The following is a 12,919-nucleotide window of genomic DNA, read 5'->3' as shown; positions in this document are numbered from 1 at the left end:
CAACAGAATTGGCAGAGGCCAAATGTTCCTCAACAGGCACAACGACCAGGAAATTTTATTAGGCCTAGACCACCAATTGGCGCAAGACGTCCCACACAGGGTCCACTGTATGCTCTGAATGACATGGAGGAACAAAATGGATCTCAAGTGGTAGAAGGTACATTTCTAATATCTAATACGGCAGCTAGAATATTGTTTGATCCTGGTTCAACACATTCTTTTATATCATCATCCTTTGCATCTATACTTGAATTGAAACCTGAGATTATGAAGACTTCATTAATTATTGGGTCTCCTTTGAGTAAGGGTGTAAGAGTTAATAGAGTGTGTAGGCTATGCATGATAGAAATATCAAATCATAAATTCTACTTTGATTTGATAATGCTGGAAATGTCAGAGCACGATATCATCTTGGGTATGGATTGGCTTAGTCGTTATGATGCTATCATGGACTGTGGTAAAAAGAAGATAACTATCAGTACTCCGGAAGGTGAAACTTTTAGTTTTTTACGGGGATAAGAAATTTACTGATGTGTTTCCGGAAGATTTATTCGGATTGCCTCTTGTGCGTGAGATAGAATTCGTAATTGAAGTATATCCGGGTACATCACCTATTTCGATATCCCCTTACCGTATGGCACCAGCATAATTGAAAGAACTCAAGGCACAAATTCAGGAATTAGAAGGCAAAGGTTATATTCGTCCTAGTACTTCACCGTGGGGAGCACCGGCCATTTTTGTGAAAAAGAAAGATGGATCTCTTCGGATGTGTGTCAATTATCGTCAATTGAATAGAGTAACTGTGAAGAATAAATATCCAATACCAAGAATTGACGATTTGTTCGATCAGTTAAGGGGTTCTTGTTTCTTTTTGAAAATTGATCTCCGTTCCGGTTATCATCAACTCCGAGTCAAACCTGAAGATGTACCGAAAATAGCTTTTAGGACTCGATACGGACATTATGAATTTTTGGTTATGCCTTTTGGATTGACAAATGCCCCAGCAGCATTTATGGACTTAATGAACCGTGTTTTTCGACCCTACTTGGATCAATTTGTAATTGTCTTCATTGATGACATCCTCATTCACTCAAAATCACAGGAAGATCATAAGAGACACTTGTCTATTACGTTACAGACCTTGAGAGAACATCAGCTATTTGCTAAGTTTAGCAAATGTGAATTTTGGTTGACTGAAATAAATTTTTTGGGACATGTGATCTCTAACGAAGGCATTGCAGTTGATTCTTCCAAGGTAGAAGCAGTAATGAATTGGATTCAGCCAAAGAATATTTCAGAAATTTGAAGTTTTCTTGGATTGGCTGGTTATTATCGAAGATTTATAAAAGATTTTTCTCGATTAGCCGCACCCTTGACCAGGTTAACCCGGAAAGAAGTCAAATTTATCTGGAATAGAGAATGTGAAAATTCATTCCAAGAATTGAAGACACGCTTAACTACTGCTCCGGTGTTGATTATTCCTGAGCGAGGAGAAGGTTACGTGGTGTACACAGATGCTTCTTTACGCGGATTGGGATGTGTGTTAATGCAATCAGATAGAGTGGTCGCATATGCCTCTCGACAACTGAAAACACACGAAAGAAATTATCCAACACATGATTTAGAATTAGCTGCTATTGTCCATGCTCTTAAGACTTGGAGACATTACTTATATGGTGAGCGATTTGAGCTATATTCTGATCATAAAAGTTTGAAATATATATTTACTCAAAAGGAGCTTAACATGAGACAACAACGTTGGATGGAATTTTTAGAAGACTATGATTTCGGATTGCATTACCATCCTGGAAAAGCAAATACAGTTGCAGATGCTTTAAGTAGAAAATCAGAAAGGTTTGTGGCAAGCTTACATGTTCAGAAATGGAAGATGATGGAGTCTCTTTGTGAATATAATCTACATGTTGATGTACACAACAATATGGCTCGTATTTGTAACTTAGCCACGCGACCAATTTTGATGGAAAAGGTTATCGAGAAACAACAGGAGGATACTCTATCCAAATCAATTCAAGACAGATTGATGTCTGGAAATCAACTTGAGGGTTGGATATTCGATCAGAGTAATGGTTTGAGATATTTTGGAAGGTTATATGTACCTGAGATTTCAGAGCTTAGAAATGAAATTTTACGTGAAGCACATTACTCATCATACACCATTCACCCTGGAAGTACAAAAATGTACTATGATTTGCGTCGACAATTTTGGTGGGATGGAATGAAGAAAGATATTGCACTATGTGTAGCAAGATGTCTCACTTGCCAACAAGTCAAAGCAGAGCATAAAAAGCCAGCAGGAAAACTTCAACCATTGCCAATAGCTGAATGGAAATGGGATTATATTACCATGGATTTTGTAACTGGTTTACCACGTTCACCTCGAGGTAAAGATGCAATATGGGTTATTGTGGATCGTTTAACTAAATCAGCTCATTTCTTACCAGTAAAAACTACAGATTCTGCAGAAACACTTGGCAAGTTATATGTTCAAGAGGTGGTTAGATTACATGGAATTCCTCTCTCAATTGTATCAGACAGAGATTCCAAGTTCACTTCTAAATTTTGGGGAAGTTTACAACAATCTCTCTGTACAAAGTTAAATTTTAGTACTGCCTTTCATCCCCAAACTGATGGTCAGTCAGAAAGAACAATTCAAATTTTGGAAGATATGTTGAGAGCATGTGTTTTGGATTTCCATGGAAGTTGGGAAGATTATTTGTCATTAGCAGAATTTGCATATAACAATAGTTTCCAATCTAGCATCGGAATGGCACCATATGAGGCTCTATATGGTAGACCTTGCAGATCACCATTATGCTGGACAGAAGTAGGTGAGACTACCATAGTTGGACCTGATTTTATACAGGAGACTACTGAGAAAATAAAGATAATCAAGCAACGACTGCTAACAGCACAAAGTCGACAAAAGAGTTATGCCGATCAAAGGACACATCCACTAAAATTTAATGTGGGTGATCATGTGTTTCTGAAAGTATCACCTTGAAAAGGAATTCAAAGGTTTAGAAAAACTGGGAAATTAGCTCCAAGATTTATTGGTCCTTTTGAGATCTTAGAAGGGAAAGGTGAAGTAGCATACAAGTTAGCTCTACGACCACAGCTTTCGGGTATCCATGATGTTTTTCATGTGTCAATGCTTCGAAAATATGAACCAGACCCGACACATATTTTAGATTGGACAGATCTTGATGTGGACGAACAATTATCTTTCGAGGATAGACCAATCCAAATATTAGATCGGAAAGAAAAGGTACTGCGAACAAAGAATATTCCGATAGTCAAAGTTCTTTGGCAACATGCAAACGTGGAAGAAGCTACGTGGAAATTGGAAACAGAAATACAGAAAAAGTATCCAGAGTTATTTACAGATTGTGGTATGTTCTAAATTTCGAGGATGAAATTTCTTAAAGAAGGGGAGAGTGTGACGACCTAAAATTTTTAACATTTTCTAAAAAAAATAATAAGTTTAATTTTATTGTGCTAAACTATTTGTTTAAATATTGTATATATATATATATATATATATATATATATATATAGTATCTATATATATAGTATAGAGTTGAATTTTACTTATTTGGGTTTAAGTAAATAGAGTTTAGCCCAAAAGATTTGGCCCAAAACTCAAACCCAAGTAGCTTAACAGCTGATAGAATAAACTCCATGACAAAGCCAAATCAAACAACGCCTAAACTCAAAGCATTGTCCCGTCTCTTCATCGGCTTCCTCACCCCCATATTCTCCTCCATCTGATACACCAAGCCACCGCCTTAGGAAAGTACAAAGGACATAGCCGCCGCCTTGGGTAAGTAGGAGGTGTCAACAGCCTTGGAAATCAAGTTTCAGATTGATGATTCCCCAAAGCTATCAAGCTAGAGCTGGAACCCTAGAATCAAGAGCTGGAACTCTAGAAATTGGGAGGTGGCAAGTCTAGTATCTATATGGGTAAGATTTCAATTTGAATATCCAATTTTCTTTCTGTTAGACCAATCTTGCTTTCTACGTTTACCCCTCCTTTCCAAACACTATAAATAGGCTAAACCATCTATGATTTCCATACAGTTTCTTGAGTTGCTAGATACATAGAAAAACAAGGGAGAGAGAGAAAGAAAGGGAGTTTTGGTATCTTAGAAGTGGAGAAGTAAAAAGTCAGGTGTGATTCTTTTAGTTTTTGATTTGATGAGTTCTTTGTGGTTCTGATGGTTAATGCAAATTGGAAATTGGGTTTTGTTCAGAGGTTATTATAAGACTTGGGGATTCTTGATGATAGAAGAAGTTACAATAGAGATGAAGTTCAGTTAGGAATAAAGTTGTTGTTATTGGAACAACTAGAACTAATTATTTTCTCATCTTCTATTTGATTTTACTAGTTTTCTGGAAAAAAAAGTTTATATTTTTGGTATTTGAATTGATCCAAATTAGAATTTGAAATCACTTTGTATCTGGTTTGTTGTTTCCTTTAGTCATTAGAAATTTTGGAAGACATAGATTAATAGAATCTGATTTGAGAAGAGTCAAGAACCAAGTAGGAAACATATGCAGTTTTAAAGTTGAATTTAGAAAGCCTTCACTCATCCTTTAAAGCCTTGTTGTAAGTGTGGTTTCTTTTCTTTGACATTTCAGAAAGTCTATTTTCAGTATTGAAAGGTTTACACAAATTGGAGTTGTAGAAAGTACATTAAAACTGAAGAGGTTAGCACACAGTAGCAGTTTCTACAGAAAAACGTGGGACTGTAGCTGAACTTTAAAAATTCATAACTAATTCTAGGAAATTTTTTTCAGGTGATTCAAATTCCAAAAGTTTCTTTAGGATGTCAGCTACAAATCGTTAGAAGACCTTGAAAGCAGATTTTAAACAGATTTTTACATTTTTTAACATTAAGGTGACTGGGTCAGAAAACTGCAATATTTTCAGTTTGTCAAGTAAAAACCTGTTTTGGTCAAAATAACTCACTGTTAAGATTTTCTTAGTATGTTAGCTGAGTTTTGCTTTAATTCTTTATGTGTGGAACTAATAAATTCTATTCTTGCAATAGGAACTTGTTTTCATCCGGATACTTAACGTGAAAATCAATCGAGGTAGGGGAAAAACTTGGGGAGCCTCTATGTTTGCATTGGATGGTTGTTTACATGATTATATTGGATGGTTGTGTACATGATTATATGCATTCATGTCCTCTGTTTCTGTTTGTTTGGTATGGCTGAATAGTGAATACACTTACATATTCAAAGTATTTGTGCATCAATAAGACATGAAGTATAAGGGTGGTGATGATAATGTGAATATGCTATTGGAATGAGTATGTTGGTTTATCTTTTGCGTAGTTGAGTCTATAACCTCAGCAGGTACCAGATCCCAGGTATTCCCACTTGTGAATGTGCACTTAGTATAGGATATTGAAAGGGTAATTCGGGACTGGCGAAAGGGGAATAGACAAGATGATTAGCAAAAGAGGGTTAGGGGGTTTGATTTTGGGTGGGGGTTAGTTCACATTGTTAAATACTCTGAGTCACCATCGTGGTAAAATACATGGTATGGGACATGTAGACTCGGTTTATTTTGCAATGTGGATTATCGGGAATAGATAGTAGTTGCATCCATTCATTATTGCTATTCTAACTATGATTTTCAAAGAGGTTTATTTCTCCTACTGGGCAATGTTTGCTCACCCCTTTTTATCATTTTGCAGGTGACAAATAAATAAGTTTGAAGTTATTTTACTGCAAGGGTGTTTTTTTTTTATAATGTAATATACATGTGTGTTATTGTTAATCATGCTTGGGTCCTAGACAAGAACTTGGAATATAGTTGACCTTTGTTGTAAATGTTGGTGTAAACCCCTCTTGTAATAAAGGTTGTGTTTCAATTTCGAAAACTTGTTTAGTATCGTTTTTTTTTTTTTTTCCAATTATTCGTATTTCGATTTTGGAAATTTATTTCCATGATTGGAATATAAGTCACATCTAAAAAAAATTTGGATGTGACAATTCAAGTCAGAGTAGTCATCATCATCTCACACTCTGACGTCCGTAGGTAGCCCCGACCATCACAACAGTCTTCTCGATCATTGTTAACTTAATAACAATTCAACTCCGCTACTGAGCAGTCATCACTCTAATCATCGCACAGATTCCACCGGTCATCACACAGATAACCATCATCCTACTAATCATCACACAGATTCCGCGGGTCATCACACATATAGCAATTGTCTAGCTGATCATCACACATATTTCGCCGGTCATCACAAAGATTCATCACACTGATTTCAACGATTCATTACACAAATATTCCTATACAAGCTTTTCATAACAAACATCACAAAGATTCATCACACTGATTTCAATGATTCATTACACAGATATTCCTACACAAGCTACCATATCTTAAATCATCAATTAAGATGGTCATACTAGACCCATGGTATCTCAACAAATGAAATTCTATTATCACCATTCAGTACTCAATTTCACTATATCCGCTTGGGGTGATGCAATGTCGCATGCAGCTATGCTAATTTGTCTACGACCACTGCTACTTAATCTACCTCTGCGTTGTAGCTAGTGACTGGGTACAAGCATCGTACTTACGCATATTTGAGTGTGCCAATTACGCCGCCACAGTGCACTATGATGGGTCCTTACAGAAGAATAGGCAACTACATTGGATTTGAGACTCCAACAATCGTCCGCCACTTCATGCCCTTGCAAGGCGATCTTCTTACAGCTAGATTTGCTAGTTGTCACTTTGATGAGACAGTCTTCCCGTCGTTAAAGGGAGATAAGAACACGGATGTTCAGCAAGAACAATAGAAATTGTCGTGGCCTATCCCCACTATGTCTCATCTCGATCCCTGTTAAAGTGACGAGATCACACATCTGCTGTAAATATACTTGCAAGGAAGGACGTCCCTACGAGAGGACGTAGCGCCACCCTACACAGAGGTAGGCATGGTGCCAACGCCAAAGAAATTGGCACTCTTGCGTTACAGGCCATGGCCCCAGCTAAGATGCATGGGAGGCCCGTGGGTTCGAAGGATACTTTGGAACAACTCAATCTTTGGATCATCGACACTCAAAATCCGTCTCATGAGTATCTTTCGGATTATGGTTATCGTTAGGGGACACCTCAACGTCAGAACCTATTCCTGAGAATATAGAGCTCTTTGAAAATTACACTAGTGTACATGAGACGTGAGATAGAAACTCTATCATAATTGATTATGTAGTTGCGCATTTCGTTATGCATGAGTTTGTTAAGTCCGATGATATCGAACCACGCTCCATTGATGAATGAATGTCAACAAAGAGAAATTTGGCTTAAATGGAAAGATACAATCCAGGTTAATATGGATTCTCTAACGAAGAGGAAGGTTTTCGAGCCAGTGATGCCAACACCTCCTAACATAAAACCTATTGACTAATGGGTCTTTGTTAGAAAGCGTGATGAGAAAAAGATATGGCAATCTCGCCTTATGGCACAAGGCTTCTCACAAAATGCCCTGGAATAGACTACGATGAGACATATTCTCTTGTAATGGATGTCATTGCACTCTACTACCCTGTCAGTTTGGTAGTTTCCGAATAACTAAACATGCAGCTTACAAATGTGGTCACTACGTATCTATATGAGGATTTAGATACAGAATATACATGAAGGTTCATGGTGAACTTCATTTACCCAAGTCAAGTGGCTCTAGATCACGGAGCGCGTTTACAATAAGGTTGAAACGCTTACTAAAGTGACTGCTTGATTGGGAAGGGATATGCCTGCGCGTTTCCATAACAAGTTTTGGATTCTATTGCAGCTCATGTTGGACATGATCTTCATTGGAAGCCCTTAAACAGTTAAGGGAAACTGCTAAACACTTGAAATCCGAGTTTGAGATGAAAGATTTTGGGAGAATATGATTATATCTCGGTTTGAAACTTGAGCATCGTGTTGATAGATGCTTAGACATTTTGACAAGGTCAAGCCTTTAAGCACCCCCATGATAGTCTGTAGTCTTGATCCTGAAAAGGATCCTCTTTATCTGAAGGATGATGGCGAAGATGTGCTAGAGGCAGAAGTGCCTTACTTAAGTATAATAGGCACATTATTGTACTTAATTAGCTCAATGCACAAAATCAGACATCTCATTTGCAGTGAACTTGTTAGGTAAGGTATAGCTCTGCGCCAACACGACGCCATTGGATTGGTGTAAAATATATCTTTCAATACTTGAGATGTACGATTTATATGGGCTTGTTCTATCCTTACAAAGAGATGATGGATTTCAACCCATCACACACCAAGAACGCCGCCAACACTGGCACGCGTCCACTGTCCCCATCCCAAAACGATATGTGTTTTGGCATGTCTTGCTGATATTGGGTATCTCTCTGACGCATACCAAGGTCATTCACAAATTGGTTAAGCGTTCACCATGGGTAAGATCGTGATATCTTGGAGGTCTACAGAATAGACCCTAGTCGCTATATTTTCGAACAATGCAGATATTATTGCTCTTCACAAAGTGGTTCGTGAATGTATATGGATTGGATCCATAATTACGCATGTTCGAACAATTGTGGTTTGAAGTCTACCACAGATGAGCCTAAAAGCATTTAGGATAATGCTGCTTGTTTTGAACAAATGAAGCAAGGCTACATTGAAAACGACAACACCAAGGATAATCAGCATCAAGTTTAGGATTCTATCACGTCATGTTGGACATGATCTTTGTTGGAAGCCCTTAAAGAGTTAAGGGAAACCACTGAACTCTTGAAATCCGAGTTTGAGATGAAAGATTTTGGGAGAACACAATTATGTCTCGGTTTAGAACTTGAGCATCGTGTTGATAGATGCTTAGGCATTTTGATAAGGTCAAGCCTTCAAGCACCCCTATGATCGTTCGTAGTCTTGATCCTGAAAATGATCTTCTTCATCCAAAGGATGATGACGAAGACGTGCTAAAGGCAAAATTGTAATGTTTAAGTACAATAGGCACATTTTGTACTTAGCTCAATGCGCAAGACCGGACATCTCATTTGCAGTGAACTTGTTAGCTAGATATAGCTTTGCGCCAACATGACGCTATTAGATTGGTGTAAAAGATATTTTTCGGTACTTGAGATGTACGATTGATATGAGCTTGTTCTATCCCTACAGAGAGACGATGGATTCGGTCCCATCACACACCAGGAACGCTGCCAACACTGGCCTGCGTCCTCTATCCCCATTCAAAATCAACATGTGTTTTGAAAGGTTTTGCTGATGTTGGGTATCTCTCTGACCTACACAAAAGTCTTTCCAAACTGGTTAAGTGTTCACCATAGGTCAAGACCGTGATATCTTGGAGGTCTACATAACAGACCCTAGTCACTATATCTTCGAACAATACAGAGATTATTGCTCTTCACGATGTGGTTCGTGAATGTATATGGATTGGATCCATAATTATGCATGTTCAAACAATTGTGGTTTGAAGTCTACCACAGATGAGCTTACGAGCATTCAGGATAATGCAGCTTGTTTTGAACAAATGAAGCAAGGCTACATCAAAAGCGACAACACCAAGCATAATCAGCAACAACAGACTCTCCTCAAGATCAAAGCGAACTAGGTTCGATCTGAGGACAGTGTGGCAGACTTGCTCACTAAGTCATTGCCTAAATTCCACTTTTGAGAAATATGTTGGTAGCATCGTTTGCAGAAGTTATCCGAACTCCCATGATAGTAGTCATCATGGGGAGATGTCTATATGTATAGTCTCGAAATGTGAAGGGTGTATTGTGCTCTTTTCCCCCTTCGACCGAGGTTATTTTTGTCCCACTGGGTTTTTGTTACTCGGCAAGGTTTTTAATGAGGTAATGAGAGAAGCACCATGTTTGGGCAACACAAGGGGGAGTGTTCAAGTAAATTCAGAATATATATGTGTCTAGCCCAAACTCTAAGTTACTTGACCTAGTTGTAATAGGGTTTTGAATTAGAGATATTCTCGAAGATATTCATAGATATCCGATTAATTGTACAATTATCTTTTCTTGTACAACTCTGATTCTATGTCTTGTAATCCTGTATATAAAGATGCCCCTATTATCAATGAAAGTATGACTCAATTCTCTCCCAATCAGTTTTCCTTAAACAGTTTTGAGATTATATATTGTAATTTTTTATATTGCAGATGGTCGTTGATATTACACTCTTCTAAATGTTTTTTTTTTTGTACTTAACACATAACTATTTTGTAGGAAGTAGTGATGTACAACCTAAGATATAGAAAAAAAAATATGATATGTGACAGCAGCTCAGAAATTGACACTAATGGAAGCTCTAAGAAGGTGATCCAGATCACTCTCCAAAATGCAAAACAAGATAATCACAATTTTTCATTGGAGATGGTGAAGTGAGCTCAAGCAAGAACTATTTGGTACGTAAACGAGGTCAAGGTTGTCCACCGAAGAATAGAGCATTTTGTATTACCTCTATACTACCAAAATGTGACAAGGAAGAGTCGACTTCCAGTTTCACTACAAAATCATGTTGGCTCATCATCTAAAAACCTCTCAAGAGAAGAGGTTACAGATAAAGGCGACATTCTCGAAAGGTTGATTGCTTGCAGTTATTTGAAGAAAACTAGATGGTAATGTGCATGATCTAGTCAAACGCTACATTGCGCGCCGGAAGGATGGATTATAAGAGATGAGATACTATGCAGCTGATGTTGACAAGTTATTTCAGTTTTGATTTTGATTTCCCTGCCAGCCAAATTATATCACAGCCCTACTTCTTCTTTTTGTGTTTATATTAGTCTTATTACTCATATAAATTTGTCGTGAATTTTTCTCTGCACGAAAGTGTATCTTCAACAAGAAATTTACATGAAAATATGTCATCTAGGGTACCTTAATGTATGCCATACCCTTATTTTTTATATTTTTAATAGATTAATATAGTGCAAACCTATTGAACTAGCTAATATGTTACATGTGTCATTTTAAAAAATAAATTTTACCATATTGACAACACATTCTACCTTGATATGTGATATTGTTCAGAAACATGTAACAAATAGTGTCAAAATAATAAATTACACTAGTAGAACTAAAATTACGACTTATAACCACACTTATTGTGGTTATGGTAATTGAGTAATGAAAGGTGTAAATATCATAGTTGGACAGCTTTTATCAAATGGAGATAACATTGATTATCAAATGGAGAACCTCCTTACAATACTGAGTACTTAATTACATATTTTTTAGTCTATATTAATTTTACCATGTTCACAACACAGATATTGTTGGAATTGTAAAATGGCTGATAATCTTATAAATGATCAAAACACCCGGGTACCTAAGAAAATTCCGAAAATATATACCTTCTGTTTGAGCCCAAAAGTATTTTTGGCAAGATCCTTTAGTGGGTTCCAGCCAGTGGGCCGATACCTGCGGCCAAAAATAAAATTACTCGGGTTTGGGTTATAGCTTCGCCCATTCCGTGATTCATAAGGAGACGAAGCCTTATTGAAATCGAGTAGTAGAAATTAAACAGGAAACTTCAATTAAGAATCCTTCTAAGGCAAGGAGCAGTCGAAACCCTAGGGTATAAGTACAGGGTTAGGCGGCGAAATCAAGGATCTCTCTCTAATCAATCAATCCCAGCGATTACAAAGCCTCCTCGGAGCAAACCTTCAACCTCGTTGAAACCTGGTGACCGCCCGCCAGTCCTAGTCTCCTCGCGAGCCGACTGTCAGCCTCACCAGATCAACCCGGCGGCCGTGCTTCCAGTCCCAGTCTCCTCGCGAGCCGACTGCCAGTACTATTGCCACCGACACACCCAGCGAAGCAAGGGTAACGCCCTCGCAACCCAGCGAAGCTAAAGTCACGCTTTAGCAAAACCCGTGCTTTCTCCAACTTCCCAGTGATTGCTCTGCTCAACCTTCAACGTTGAGTATCGATACGGTGAACGCAAAGAGACCACAACCAAAGCCCTTACCCGCGTAAGGCAAGAAGTCCTTTTCCGAAAGGCAAGAGAAGAACCCTGTGACGAGGTTGGTGCTCTCCTCGTCCACAGCGCTTGAAGAAGAAGTCAGGTCAAGGGACTACCCCAACGACTGCACCCCGCGGTGCTGGCACGCCTGCGCAATCACACGCTCAAAAGAGACTGTTTGCACACCAGCTGGTTTTGGAGACAAACATTTTGGCACGCCCAGTGGGACCTCAATAGTGTTTCTTTGTGAACGCAACCATTGGGAAGTCTAGCGATAACCCTTATCAAAAAGGCTACGCTAACTGCTCAAAACATAAGACCTCCAGTTACAGACCGCATTCTCGCGCGGACTGTTGTGGTCTTTCTGAAGAACAAGTGACGCGACGATTCTCTCATCAGTCCCAATCACCCGGTATGTCAACTGGACAAGATGAGAATCGCTCGACCGCTACTGAGGGTCAGAGCGTCAATGTTAATCAGGCCAGCGAGCTTGTTATCCCCGCCACTGTCGACACTGCAGTGGAAAGTGGAGAAGAAGAGGCTTTTGTTTCGAAGCCTATTCCGGAAGGAGCGACCGCTGAGGTCAAGTTCGCGATCATTATGGAGAATATCGAGAACTATCGCAAGAAGATGAACGCTGATTTTGCCAGAGAAACAGCAAAGTCGGATAAGCTTCTCCGCGAACTCGATCAGCGGATGACTCTACATACGGAGAGTACCCGGCAGCAGATCGCACAATCAGAATGTGCTGTGAAGGCACACGCTGCAGGTATCGCTAGCTGGCAGGATCAGCGTCAAAAAGCAATTTTGGACGCTATAGCGGACCACACCAAGCAGACCGCGTCGGATATGGCAGGTCTTCGCAAGGATGGGGCCAACCTAGCAACCGAGGTGGCTATGCAGAGAGCA

The sequence above is a fragment of the Rosa chinensis genome, chromosome 7, assembly GCF_002994745.2.
Source record: "Rosa chinensis cultivar Old Blush chromosome 7, RchiOBHm-V2, whole genome shotgun sequence".
In the NCBI taxonomy this organism is placed as follows: Eukaryota; Viridiplantae; Streptophyta; class Magnoliopsida; order Rosales; family Rosaceae; genus Rosa; species Rosa chinensis.
Note: the sequence above shows the minus strand (reverse complement) of the source record.